We start from the raw sequence: 15,015 nt of genomic DNA on the forward strand, positions 1-15,015 counted from the left end.
CGCTCCCGGCACGGCCCGCCCCGCCGGCCGAAGTCCCGCCGTGGCCCGGCCCGCCCCGGAGGCGGGCGGGCGCTGGCCGTTCGTTGCGGCCAGCTCCGCGGCTCCCGCCTGAGCCCTGAGCCGCCCGTGAGGGCTCTGCTGTCCGCCGCCGCCCAGGGGCAAGGCCGTCCCGCCATCGCCGGCAATGTTGGAGTCCGCCCGGCTGCCGCAGCCGCTGCCCGGGGGGTTGCCGCTCTCTCGATGGACTCTGTCAGTCGATCCCAGCGCGCCCAACCCCCTGCTGCCCTCCCCCTCTTTCTCTCCTGCTCCTCGACACCGTGCCACCCCCTATTTCTTTTAACTTGCTACAGAGTGCGGTGAGGAGGGAAAGCGATGGTTCCCGGGCCTGGCTCTCCCTGCCTGTTCCACACAGAGCAGTGCTGTGCCCTCCGCCACAGGGCACACCCCAGACCCGGCAGCACCAGCAGGGCGAACGTGAGGGGAAACAAAAGCTAAAAGCTGCGGTAAATGATTTAATCGCAAACAGGATTCCAATTAGAATTGATAATTTATTAAAGGAACAAAGGCAAGCAAACAGCGCTGGCTGTGCCGGGAGTCTCTGCCCAACCGAGACACACACCTTACAGACGCCATTTTTGGTTTCTCTCTCCTATACTAATACGTATTCATAACTGTCTCTAAAATGGTTGGCCCTTGCCAAAAATGGGTGTATCCCCCCTCTTACAGGTCACTATGCAGATAACAACAGGAGCGGGTTAAGTTGGTGTTCTAGAATGTTCGCCAGGTGGCTCCTGCAAAACACAGACAGGATAGACACACCGTCTCGTCTGCGGCCATACAGACAAAACAATCAAAGGTCACACTTCACCCTGTGGCCCTAACACTGTTCCACGCTGACACGAATCAGTTAAGCACATTTCACAAAAGCCATCATTTTGAGAGATTTATTCTAAGGAATATTGTACCCCAATACCCAGCACTCTCTGAAAGGCAATAAGGACCCTTCGGACGGGTATGCGCCCCTGTGGAGGTGGGTTGACTACCACCCATTTCTGTGCTCTGTGTTTCTTTCCAGTGTACACAGGTACAATCCCAAAGAGCACGGGTGCACCCCAGCTGCTGGGTTGAGAACAAGCCTGAAACTTCGTACGCTCCTGACTTTGCCGGAGTCTTTTTTTCCACCTCGTAAAATCTCCACTGTATAGTTTTGGAAAAACCTCTCCATTCAGTCGGGTCATCGCATTTGGGAGGAGGTCCGTGATCAGAGGGAAATTGTGCATACAGAGGTGACCTCCTGGGCTCTGCATGGATTTTTATCCTCAGGGGCCTGGCTGAGGTACCAGCTAGGGAGACAGCTGATGTTTAGGTCATAAAGTCTGTAGTTCTCTTGTGTCCATGTCCACATATAGTATGTGCAGCCTGTTTCAACAGCAAGTGCCAGCACTTTACAGGACTGCTCCGATTGCACGACGCTACTTGCTGATGCAGACAAAACCTAAGACTAGGATGAATTCCAGACACTGGACTTTGACCTCATCTGCAGAGCCCACTGCACAAGGAAACTGTAGTACAAGACCACTAGATGAGCCCTGTGGAAAGCAGAAGTGTTGGTTGCAAGGAGCAATACACCAGTGACACAGCAGCAGCATGCTTCAAAATTCTGTAAGATACAAAATGCCTCCAAATGACCAGATAGATACTAAAATAAAATGCCAGTATTTGTGATATTAGTCCCGTGTCCTCCTCCCTGTTGTGCAGAAGCCCTGCTTTTAATGGTTCTCTGAGCGGGGTATTCTGCCACGTCACATCACGCCCAGATGCCTGCCAGGTTGCCCTCAGTGTGCTGGCTGTTGTAGATACCATTCTGGAATGGCCAGCTGTCCCCTATAATATATAGGGAACTTAAGTTTGGAACCGAGCACAGTGAAAGGTTGTACCCCTACCCAGCAGTCTACTTTCCTCCCCCATTCTGTACCTGAAGGGGCATAATGTGCCCGTGTTCACTACTCCACCACTACTTATTGATGGAAGCTGAAATCCATGCGATGTTTAAATTAAGTGGGCTGAAGAATGGAACATGTCTTCTGGTATTCCTAAAAAGATTAATATGGCCAGGGCACCTTTGGGCACAAGAACTTGGAAGAACGCATGGATCAGCTAATTTCTGTTTGAAGCACTTGGAAATTAAGTTAATGAAGCACCATGGGGCTTTTGCATGAGCAAAAGCATATAGCTTTTGATTAATATTCCAGAGGGATGTAATCAACCCCAGGGGCTTATGGCCACGCTTACTCAAGTGAAATAAGAGAGACAGAAAGGAACGGTCAGGAAACGGAGATGGGAATATTGTCAAAAGTTTGGTGCTGTTGAATACTCTGGAACTAATTGACCTGCCCACACCACTTAGAAGCTCTGAATTACTGCTTTGAGACATTTTATATATAGGCTTCCAGTGTGCCTGTTGCTTGGACGGGACATTATGACCCTTAAATACAAAATAGCAGCAGCCAAAGGGCATAAGAAAGCTTTATTCAAGAACAAATTGCAGTCATGATAAATGCATAAAATGTTATCCTTGTTCCTATACAGAATCTTATCGGTCACTTTGCAGCTAAAGCCATTTCACTAAACCAAAAATGTTCAATACACCAAAACTACGAAAAATTAATATTTCTCCTCTCCCTGTGCTTGATCGGAAGATCTTCTACTAATCACAGTATTTTAAGGCTTTTTTCTTATCTCTGAGCTGTGAGGAACATACAAAAAAAATTTTTTTTTTCAATTCATCCACCTGAAGAAACAAACTCACTGGTTTTTGAGATGCAAATCTTAGGCAATGTTTTGGTTAGGATTATCCTTTTGCATACCATTTATCACGACAGTTTTCCTTAGGTCCAACTGAAGCCAATTTAGTGTGACTTAGGTAGGATCTGTACTGGCAAGGTGTTGAGGAACTTATCTGTATGTCAAGGTGCTGTTCAAACACAGATACAATAAGATCAACTTCTGTGGTACTTTCTTTTGATATACCTGCAGGATTACTACTTTAGTCTTTGCTAGTCCTCCAGCCTGTGAAAATGTTGTCACGTTAATTTTCTGCAAATAAGGCTTACAAATATTTCGGGGGAGGGTTCTTGATGTACCTACTAAATGCATGCTGTAAATTTACTCAGGTTTGGGATTTGGGGAAGGGTGGGGCAAAGTTGTCTCAGTGGCAGCTTTTGCAGTAGCCTTTCATTCTCTGAGTCACAAAGCTAGTTTGATAGGTGATCGGGACAGGAGCTTTCCAACTCTTTTGGTTAGAGGATAAAGCAAAGGTGAAACCAGTTATGTCACTTACAGCCCACCGGAGGAACAGCCAGTTTAGTGTGGAGATAACACTACTGTAGTGTCTGAGAACATCTTTTCTAGCTTGTCAAATAAAGGTGTGTTTGCTTACAGCTGCCAGTCGTTGTTACAATTTTAACTGTGAAAGAGTGGACGCTCCAAGGCACAGAGTTCTGCTGTGGAACTGGTGACAGGCTGGCCGAGAGCTTACGTGCCAGGGTTTGAGGGGAGGCCAACAAGGGGACGTCATGGGGGTCAGCTGCTACTGGCTGCTCTCTCAAGATGAGCAAATGGATGAAGTCTTCTTTAAACAACTAGAAGTCTCATGATTACAGGTCCTTCAGCACGGGAGTGGATAAGCTAGTGAACAGGCGGCCCAAAGACGTGGCATATAAATTCTCAGAGCTTTGAAAAAAGGCTGAACAAAGCCCTGTGCAATGTGATCTAACTTGGACGTTAGCTCTGTTTTGAGCAGGAGTTGCTCTGAATCGACATCCTGGGGTCCCTTCTAACATTTTTCTATGATTCCATGATTCTAATGGAGAGCTGCTTGTGGATTAATATGTGATCTGCTTTGTAAATGTTAAAGTCTATGTTTCTCTATTAGAAATTTGTGATGCAGATAGCGAAATGAAAAGACTTGCCTAGCTCCCAAGGGTTCTGTACGATTAGATCATTTATTTTGAAAAACGTAAAGAAATTCATGAGTTCCAAGACTCTCTTATGCTATAGAACCACTCACCAATTAAATCTGAAGTGTTTCTGATAGAAGTTATTGTTACATGCTTCCTGAGCGAATTACATTAGATGTATTGTGGTAAACTGTCAATAGAAGAGCAGGAAATGAAACCTAGACGACTTTTCACCTAGAAAACTTTTCTTACCCTTTATTCTAGGTCCATATTTTCAAACTATTCAAAATAACAGCTTCACACTTTTTAGTCATAGAATATAAGGCAGGCAAATAATAAGTAGGTTTATAACTCATGTTTCCCTTTCCCCTGCTATATACTCTTCTCGTATTTCAATAGAAATTGCATAGCTAAAACTTTCTCAAGGTCCTAGAAATCCTGCTGCTTTTGTTTTTCACGTTATTTCAGTGCTTCTGAAATATCCCATTCTGCAAGGTGCCACATATGCTTACGTACTGGAAACAAGACTTGAGCTTTCTTAATATCTCTCTCCCCGTAGGTCTCTGTATAAAGAAGTCAGAATGCTGCCTCTCTACCTACATGAAGCACTGAGCAATGATAAAAGTAAATGTAAACAGCACCTCCCCAATTTTAATGTTTGGTAGTCAAGTTGATTAGCTTTCTGTGTTGGGTTTGTGCCTTGTCCCTATGTTGCGCACTTAGAGATCTGTGGAGTATTTGAATTGTTGTGATAACATTCCTTCAGCTGGGTCTCTGTTGACTATCAAAAAAAGCAGCAGTGGCAGGGCTGCTTTCTGACTGTAATGGCTTCTGGTGCTGAATTGGCCCGTGGAGGAGTCAGACAACCTGAAGACATGGCAAAAGGTGGCCCAGGGAGTATCTGCCCATTTTGTGGCAACAGAATGTTAAATCAGGTCAAGCTGCCCGGTGTTAATGTCACCAAGAGAATATAAATGACCTGTTATTACTGGAAAATTAACTCCACAATGGCTGAACTGCTTTGAGTTTTTCTATGGATCGAGAACAAGTTTTTACAGAAAGGCAATTTCTTCTGTGCCTGTTTTCATCTTTTTCCTTCCCATATCTTTCACATATAGCAAGCACAGATTCTTCTGGTGGTTTAAGCAAAGACTGGGATGCCAACGTGGAAAACAATTTGTCTTTACTGATAGTGAGTCACAGTTAGCCAATATGCATTCTTCAAATTTTACAGATTAGTGCTGTTGCTGTGCTATCATTGTTATATATCTTTGAATCATAGAACGGTTTAGGTGGGAACGGGCCTTAAAGATCATCTAGTTCCAACCACCTGCCCTGGGCAGGGACACCTCCCACCAGACCAGGTTGCTCCAAGCTCCGTCCAGCCTGGCCTTGAACACCTCCAGGGATGGGGCACTGACAGCTTCCCTGGGCAACCTGTTCCAGCGCCTCACCACCCTTACAATACAGAAATTCTTCCTGATATCCAATCTAAATCTGCCCTCTTTCAGTTTGAAGCCGTTAGCCCGTGCCCTATCATTACACTCCCTGATAAAGAGTCCCTCCCCATCCTTCCTCTAGGCCCCCTTTAGGGACTGGAAGGCTGCTCTAAGGTCGCCCCGGAGCCTTCTCTTCTCCAGGATGAACATCCCCAGCTCTCTCAGCCTGTCCTCATAGCATAGGCGCTCCAGCCCTCTGATCATCTTCGTGGCCCTCCGCTGGACCCCTTCCAGGAAGTCCACGTCCTTCTTGTGCTGAGGACTCCAGAGCTGGACGCAGTACTCCAGGTGGGGTCTCACCAGAGCGGAGCAGAGGGGCAGAATCACCTCCCTCGACCTGCTGGCCACGCTTCTTTCGATGCAGCCCAGGATGCGTTGGCTTTCAGGGTTGCAAGCGCGCATTGCCTGCTCATGTTGAGCTTCTTGTCCACCAGCACCCCCAAGTCCCTCTCCTCAGGGCTGCTCTCAAGCCATTCTCCGCCCAACCTGTAGGTGTGCCTGGCATTGCCATGACCCAGGTGCAGGCTCTTGCACTTGGCCTGGCTGAACTTCATGACGTTCACACAGGCCCACCTCTCGAGCCTGTCCAGGTCCCTCTGGATGGCGTCCCTTCTCTCCAGTGTGTCGACCGTGCCACACAGCCTGGTGTCGTCAGCAAACTTGCTGAGGGTGCACTCAATCCCACTGTCCATGTCACTGACAAGGACGTTAAACAGCACTGGTCCCCGTACTGACCCCTGAGGAACAGCACTCGTCACCGTGGGCTGCCCAGGCAGGCAGGGAGAGCCGGGCATGCCACCGCCGCTCGGCCAGCAAGACACGCCAGCAGCTGCTGCAAGCTGCCGCCTCTGCCACCAGCACCCTCGACTCCTTCTGCCGCGGGCTGGGAACCGGCCAGCAGCACTGCAGCCAGCGGCTGCCTACGGCCGGTCCCACCTGCTGGGGGCATCAACGGTGAGCGGGGCAGACCTGCGAGGGTGAGGACGTTCAGGCCTGCCCAGCAGCTCCCTCCAGCCTACAGAGGAGCAGAGAAGGACGCCGCCCGGGACATCACAAACAAGGTCCTGTGCAAAGTTTTCCCTGCCAGCCATGGACCCAGCCAGCAGCCAGCAGCACCACGGGACCGTGCACATTGCAAGGCTGCGGCCATGACTGAAAGAACAGACAAGGTGTTGGCAGCCAACAGCAGCAAGGCCAGCTCCCTCCAGCCTACAGAGGAGCTATAAAGGACACAGCCCGGTGCCTCACGAGTGAGGTCCTGGCCAAGGTTTTCCTTGGAAGCGGGGGACCCAGCCAGCAGCCAGCAGCACCACGGGGAAGGGCTGAGGCCATGACACCAACATCAGACAAGGTGTTAGCGGCCAATGGAGGCAAGGCTTTTGCAGAGGATCCAGCCATCCTGTCCATCAAGACAGAGTCCCTGGAGGAGCTGGAGAGGAGCTGCCTGGCCCGCACCAGGCGCAGCCTGGCCCAACTCAGCAATGCCACCCTGCAGTGGCAGCAGGACAGCCCGGAGGAAAAGCCAGGGGCCTTGGCCGAGGAGCAGGAGAAGTGCAAAGACAGCAGTGACAAGGAGCTGTCCCAAGGGGAAGACATCAGCATCCACACCATCTGGGTCAACGCCTCCGTCCCGGAGCTCTTCCAGGACACCCACGCTGGTCCCCAGGAGGAGTCCGGCCGGCCCAGCCGCCTGGGCACAGGGGTGGCAGGAGACATAGCTGGAGACCTGCAGAGCGCGTCTCCTGCCCTGGCTGGTCCCACGGATGCTGAGCCGGCAGCTTGTGCCCTGGCCGGAACTCCTGAGCAAGAGGGGCACCGCACGCCTCTGGCTCCCATGGCAGAAGAGGAGGCAAAGGCAACCGCTTCTCCCATCCTCAGCGAGCAGGCCCCTGCAGCAGAAGTAGAGAGCTGGGCACCTGCCCCATACACCCCCCCAGGCTATAAGGACGAGGCTTTAGAGGACACAATCCTGAGCATGGTGAGAGAGGCTCTCATCAATTCTGTGCCTGTGAGCCAGCACTCGCAGGCACCTGCCCCATACACCCCCCCAGAGTACAAGTACGAGGCTCTGCAGGACACAGCCCTGCTCAGGTGAGAGAGGCTCTCATCAATTCTGTGCTTGTGAGCCAGGAAAAACTGGCAAAACGCAAGGCTGCAGCAACAGCAGCAACACCACCTGCAGCACCACAGGACACCGAGTCTGCCTCGGCTGCAGAGCCTCGGGGAGAGGCCAGCGCAGCCCCTCTCATCCCTTTGGCACGTGAGCATGGAGAAAACATGGCTTCTCCCACGTCGGAAGACCACTACGATGAAGCGGCTGCTTCAGTGCCTGAAATCCCTCTGGCAGAAGCCGGCGCTCCGCACTTTGCCCCAGCAGCACAGGCAGAGAGCCAGGCACCTGCCCCGCGCAGCCCCACAGCCTACGAGGCTCTGCAGGACATGGCCCTGTGCATGGTGACAAAGGCTGTGGTCAGTGCTATGGCTGTCATCCAGCACAACCTGGCCCAAAGCACCCAGGCTCTCGGCAGGGACACCTCCCACTAGACCAGGCTGCTCCAAGCTCCGTCCAGCCTGGCCTTGAACACCTCCAGGGATGGGGCACTGACAGCTTCCCTGGGCAACCTGTTCCAGCGCCTCACCACCCTTACAATACAGAAATTCTTCCTGATATCCAATCTAAATCTGCCCTCTTTCAGTTTGAAGCCGTTAGCCCGTGCCCTATCATTACACTCCCTGATAAAGAGTCCCTCCCCATCCTTCCTCTAGGCCCCCTTTAGGGACTGGAAGGCTGCTCTAAGGTCGCCCCGGAGCCTTCTCTTCTCCAGGATGAACATCCCCAGCTCTCTCAGCCTGTCCTCATAGCATAGGCGCTCCAGCCCTCTGATCATCTTCGTGGCCCTCCGCTGGACCCCTTCCAGCAAGTCCACGTCCTTCTTGTGCTGAGGACTCCAGAGCTGGACGCAGTACTCCAGGTGGGGTCTCACCAGAGCGGAGCAGAGGGGCAGAATCACCTCCCTCGACCTGCTGGCCACGCTTCTTTCGATGCAGCCCAGGATGCGTTGGCTTTCAGGGTTGCAAGCGCGCATTGCCTGCTCATGTTGAGCTTCTTGTCCACCAGCACCCCCAAGTCCCTCTCCTCAGGGCTGCTCTCAAGCCATTCTCCGCCCAACCTGTAGGTGTGCCTGGCATTGCCATGACCCAGGTGCAGGCTCTTGCACTTGGCCTGGCTGAACTTCATGACGTTCACACAGGCCCACCTCTCGAGCCTGTCCAGGTCCCTCTGGATGGCGTCCCTTCTCTCCAGTGTGTCGACCGTGCCACACAGCCTGGTGTCGTCAGCAAACTTGCTGAGGGTGCACTCAATCCCACTGTCCATGTCACTGACAAGGACGTTAAACAGCACTGGTCCCCGTACTGACCCCTGAGGAACAGCACTCGTCACCGTGGGCTGCCCAGGCAGGCAGGGAGAGCCGGGCATGCCACCGCCGCTCGGCCAGCAAGACACGCCAGCAGCTGCTGCAAGCTGCCGCCTCTGCCACCAGCACCCTCGACTCCTTCTGCCGCGGGCTGGGAACCGGCCAGCAGCACTGCAGCCAGCGGCTGCCTACGGCCGGTCCCACCTGCTGGGGGCATCAACGGTGAGCGGGGCAGACCTGCGAGGGTGAGGACGTTCAGGCCTGCCCAGCAGCTCCCTCCAGCCTACAGAGGAGCAGAGAAGGACGCCGCCCGGGACATCACAAACAAGGTCCTGTGCAAAGTTTTCCCTGCCAGCCATGGACCCAGCCAGCAGCCAGCAGCACCACGGGACCGTGCACATTGCAAGGCTGCGGCCATGACTGAAAGAACAGACAAGGTGTTGGCAGCCAACAGCAGCAAGGCCAGCTCCCTCCAGCCTACAGAGGAGCTATAAAGGACACAGCCCGGTGCCTCACGAGTGAGGTCCTGGCCAAGGTTTTCCTTGGAAGCGGGGGACCCAGCCAGCAGCCAGCAGCACCACGGGGAAGGGCTGAGGCCATGACACCAACATCAGACAAGGTGTTAGCGGCCAATGGAGGCAAGGCTTTTGCAGAGGATCCAGCCATCCTGTCCATCAAGACAGAGTCCCTGGAGGAGCTGGAGAGGAGCTGCCTGGCCCGCACCAGGCGCAGCCTGGCCCAACTCAGCAATGCCACCCTGCAGTGGCAGCAGGACAGCCCGGAGGAAAAGCCAGGGGCCTTGGCCGAGGAGCAGGAGAAGTGCAAAGACAGCAGTGACAAGGAGCTGTCCCAAGGGGAAGACATCAGCATCCACACCATCTGGGTCAACGCCTCCGTCCCGGAGCTCTTCCAGGACACCCACGCTGGTCCCCAGGAGGAGTCCGGCCGGCCCAGCCGCCTGGGCACAGGGGTGGCAGGAGACATAGCTGGAGACCTGCAGAGCGCGTCTCCTGCCCTGGCTGGTCCCACGGATGCTGAGCCGGCAGCTTGTGCCCTGGCCGGAACTCCTGAGCAAGAGGGGCACCGCACGCCTCTGGCTCCCATGGCAGAAGAGGAGGCAAAGGCAACCGCTTCTCCCATCCTCAGCGAGCAGGCCCCTGCAGCAGAAGTAGAGAGCTGGGCACCTGCCCCATACACCCCCCCAGGCTATAAGGACGAGGCTTTAGAGGACACAATCCTGAGCATGGTGAGAGAGGCTCTCATCAATTCTGTGCCTGTGAGCCAGCACTCGCAGGCACCTGCCCCATACACCCCCCCAGAGTACAAGTACGAGGCTCTGCAGGACACAGCCCTGCTCAGGTGAGAGAGGCTCTCATCAATTCTGTGCTTGTGAGCCAGGAAAAACTGGCAAAACGCAAGGCTGCAGCAACAGCAGCAACACCACCTGCAGCACCACAGGACACCGAGTCTGCCTCGGCTGCAGAGCCTCGGGGAGAGGCCAGCGCAGCCCCTCTCATCCCTTTGGCACGTGAGCATGGAGAAAACATGGCTTCTCCCACGTCGGAAGACCACTACGATGAAGCGGCTGCTTCAGTGCCTGAAATCCCTCTGGCAGAAGCCGGCGCTCCGCACTTTGCCCCAGCAGCACAGGCAGAGAGCCAGGCACCTGCCCCGCGCAGCCCCACAGCCTACGAGGCTCTGCAGGACATGGCCCTGTGCATGGTGACAAAGGCTGTGGTCAGTGCTATGGCTGTCATCCAGCACAACCTGGCCCAAAGCACCCAGGCTCTCGGCAGGGACACCTCCCACTAGACCAGGCTGCTCCAAGCTCCGTCCAGCCTGGCCTTGAACACCTCCAGGGATGGGGCACTGACAGCTTCCCTGGGCAACCTGTTCCAGCGCCTCACCACCCTTACAATACAGAAATTCTTCCTGATATCCAATCTAAATCTGCCCTCTTTCAGTTTGAAGCCGTTAGCCCGTGCCCTATCATTACACTCCCTGATAAAGAGTCCCTCCCCATCCTTCCTCTAGGCCCCCTTTAGGGACTGGAAGGCTGCTCTAAGGTCGCCCCGGAGCCTTCTCTTCTCCAGGATGAACATCCCCAGCTCTCTCAGCCTGTCCTCATAGCATAGGCGCTCCAGCCCTCTGATCATCTTCGTGGCCCTCCGCTGGACCCCTTCCAGCAAGTCCACGTCCTTCTTGTGCTGAGGACTCCAGAGCTGGACGCAGTACTCCAGGTGGGGTCTCACCAGAGCGGAGCAGAGGGGCAGAATCACCTCCCTCGACCTGCTGGCCACGCTTCTTTCGATGCAGCCCAGGATGCGTTGGCTTTCAGGGTTGCAAGCGCGCATTGCCTGCTCATGTTGAGCTTCTTGTCCACCAGCACCCCCAAGTCCCTCTCCTCAGGGCTGCTCTCAAGCCATTCTCCGCCCAACCTGTAGGTGTGCCTGGCATTGCCATGACCCAGGTGCAGGCTCTTGCACTTGGCCTGGCTGAACTTCATGACGTTCACACAGGCCCACCTCTCGAGCCTGTCCAGGTCCCTCTGGATGGCGTCCCTTCTCTCCAGTGTGTCGACCGTGCCACACAGCCTGGTGTCGTCAGCAAACTTGCTGAGGGTGCACTCAATCCCACTGTCTTTTGGCAATTTTGTTTGCTCCTACCTGTTTATTCCTTAAGACCTTCTATTGCAGCTGGAAGAGATTTAGTATGTGTAATCAGAAGCAGCAATCCATTTCAATTCTATTGGTGAACAAGACATAGCAGAATTGAAATTAAAAAAAAAACAAGTTAAAAATAGGCACCAGTGTTATGGACATTTGTGTTTGTTGTGTGATTGCATCGTAATGCAAAATATGAATCTTATTTTTTTAATAGTTTCCTGTTGTGAATTTCATTTTCTCAGAAATGAGAGGCTAATAATTCTCAGTGGGATTTTTTGTGGTCAGATGCAAGAAATAAATATTTGCTCCAGAAGTTTACAATGTCTGCTTCAATTTTTGTCCTATTCAGGACAATTCTGTGGTTGGAGATTTCATACTCTTTTATTTCTTTTTTATTTCTTTTATTATATGGAGAAATTAGAATACTTGGCTTTAGATAACATCATTTTTCCAGGGCAGTTTGAAGCACTTCATGCAGGGTACTCCTTTTAATCCTCACTGAATCTGAAGTACAGAGTCTTTCTAACTTCTCTGAGGTCACTGTAGTAGACAGGAAGGTCTCTGATTTCTCAGCCCTGTATCCTGACCACAAGACTACAATAATTTCCCTGAATCCAAAGCCTGTAGTATTCCCTAAGTCTACATTTGACTTCCAGATGAGGAGCTTACTAGTTCTTGGCCTTTGCAGCTGCTGTTACTGAAGGGCCAGTTGTTCCGACAAAGGTGGTTGTGCACTGCGTGCACGTAGAAAAAATGTTACCATGGAAAGTTCCACTTAACGTATTGTAATTTCTGCTGTCAGTAAAAAGTGGGGAGAGTTTTTTTCCCCCCATTTGTCTGCATATTTCAAGCAATGTGTGTCCTTGAAAAATATCTCAGAGGCTCAAATGAACTGCCCCCCAAACAGACACCTAAATACTTCACTGATTTTCAGTACCGTATACAAATCTGTAGCATGGGCCCAAATCGTAGCAGCCTTATTCTCTAGTCTCTTTAAAAAGAAACTACACTGGTGTGAAATTGGAATGATACACAAGTAAATCAGACTTCTGAACTCTGTGTGATCACCATGTGAAGGACAAATTGAAGTACACTGAACCTCCTGATAAAAAAAGCAATTGAGAGAGCAATAAAAGGATATGCATCTGTAGAAAAAAATATGAGCAAAGGACAGAGTTCAGATTAAAGAGAGAAGCTGAAGAAAGGCAAGGCAAGAAATAAACAACACTTTAAAATAACTCTTGTGAAAGTCCTGCAGTGTAAGGGGAAAAACGCTCTCTCCTGCCCTGACCTCTAAAGAGAATTCATCGGTTCTCAGAAACTCAGTGTGCAAAGGAAGTGCTAACATCTGTTTCCCTATGTTCAGTCAGTGAATTTGATATTGTTTGAAGAAAGAAATTCATTTCAAGAATTCAGTCACGCTGGCTGTCCTACCCAGCGGTGTAAGGAAAGCCCTCTTCTGCTGAGGCTTTTTACTTTAAAAATGTATCATTCTAACAAAGCTTGAAAAAAGCACTAAAATAAATTTATTGAAAAGAGGGTCTGGCCAATTCTAGGGTGAATGAAATTGGATCTGTTGGGTCCACTTCTTCCCTCAGTCACTATGAGATTAATTACTTCAATTGTAAACATCTTTCCTTCTTCTCTTGTTAAGAGATACCTTTATAATTCCAACGCCTTTGTGGTTCAGTTAAAATTACATCTCAACCTTCAAGTATGAGGTCAATGAAATTAGTGACTGAGGAGACCTGCCATGTCTACTTTTTTGTTTGTTTGTATGTGAATGGCAGGCACAAGAGGGCAGGTCCCATTCATGTCTTGGTCTATTTTCGTTGCTGAATGTCATTATCACAAAAAAAGATGTCCTCACACGTGCTTCAGTTGCTATGTGATAAGTGCAAGGCGAACACATTTCCTGCACCTCCATAGTGGAAGACTGAAGTGAAAGAATATATGGCAGTAGGTACACATGGGAATCAGTTGAGTATGACATACCTGAATCTTACTGGTGACACAGAATTCAGCTCCGTCAAAGTATTTAGCGTTACAGCATTTAACTCGTAAGTTCTTGCCTTTTGGCGGCTGCTGCTGGTCAGTGAAATTGGTGTAGACTTTAGGTTTTGTTCCTACAAGTCTACTAAAACAAACCCATTGATAACAACTTACAGGATCTTTCGTGGTTGCTAAGAAGGAGCTGTAAAGGTTTGCTGTTTTCCGCATCCAAAACTGAATATGATAATCTGAATAAAATTGCATTAGTATTCTGTAGAACGTGTGTGACATTTCATATGCTATATTATTAATTAACCTACAGCCTCAGATGGGACTGGTGCTATGCATATGTAGGGATGCCTGTGAAATGTCGCACTGTAACCATACATACCTCACTGAAGGTTTTATATGAGTATTTTATCAAAAGGTGTAATCATTTCTTCCTCGCCTGAAGAGTTTAAATAAAGGCAGTCTGACTTATTATAGCATTCCATTGAGTCCTTGGAGAAATCGTGCTCTATGTTCTAAACCCATAGAGTGAATCCTTTAGACAGTCCTGCAGAGGGGTTTAAAAAAGAAATGTTGCCAATGGCAACTTGTTCTTCTGTTGGAACAAGCCAAAGTTATTTGAAAAGACAGCATAGAAATAGGGAAGCTGAGGAGAATGAATGGAAAGCTTGTGTATTGGTGTTTTGAAAATATAAATTAAATGGCCTTAAATTGCATCAGTCCTTCTTTTGATGCTCTGGGCCACCGCAGTATCAGCTCCCTGGACATCACAGTCAATCAACACCGTCTGATATTGTCTAACAATATTGTCTAGATTCTACAGGACCTATGATGTGCTGGTCCAGGGGTGGTGGGGGTGGCAATGGCTGTAGGGTTGGTGTGCTACTGGGCAAAGGATGAGGACCACGCAAGAATCTTTTGCTCTTCTACATGCAACTACTTTAAGTCTTTTTAGAGGTAGTTTACAGAGAGTAAGTTACATGTGGGAGAGTGAAGGAGAATGCAATAATTGAAGATTTCTGGAAGCAAAATGTAAAAGAGAAGAATTAAATTTCTGAGAATTGCATATCTAAGTAATGAATATATAAGTAATGAATCTTGGAATATATTATACATGTAAATAACCCTGAAAAAAAAGAAAATAGCGATAATACACACACGTTCTTTAAAAATGCTGTTAAGAAGGCACGATCGAGAGATGGGAATATTTCCTTATTTTCCTGTACTATTTACAGTTAGCCACCAGATGGCAACCACCGACTGCCCACCAATCTCAGCATATTCGCCTCCTATTTATTTCACTTCCATAACCCCAGACCATACACCGGCAGAACGGCTTTGCTTTCAAGGAAGTCAGCAAAAAGAAATACAGCTGTAAAATGAACATCACGGGTTTGATTCTTCTAATTTCGACTTATACTTGCTTTATATAAGTACAGCTACAGCATTTGCAATTTGAGAAAGGGAGAAATCA

Source organism: Chroicocephalus ridibundus, chromosome 1 (genome assembly GCF_963924245.1).
Source record: "Chroicocephalus ridibundus chromosome 1, bChrRid1.1, whole genome shotgun sequence".
Lineage (NCBI taxonomy): Eukaryota > Metazoa > Chordata > Aves > Charadriiformes > Laridae > Chroicocephalus > Chroicocephalus ridibundus.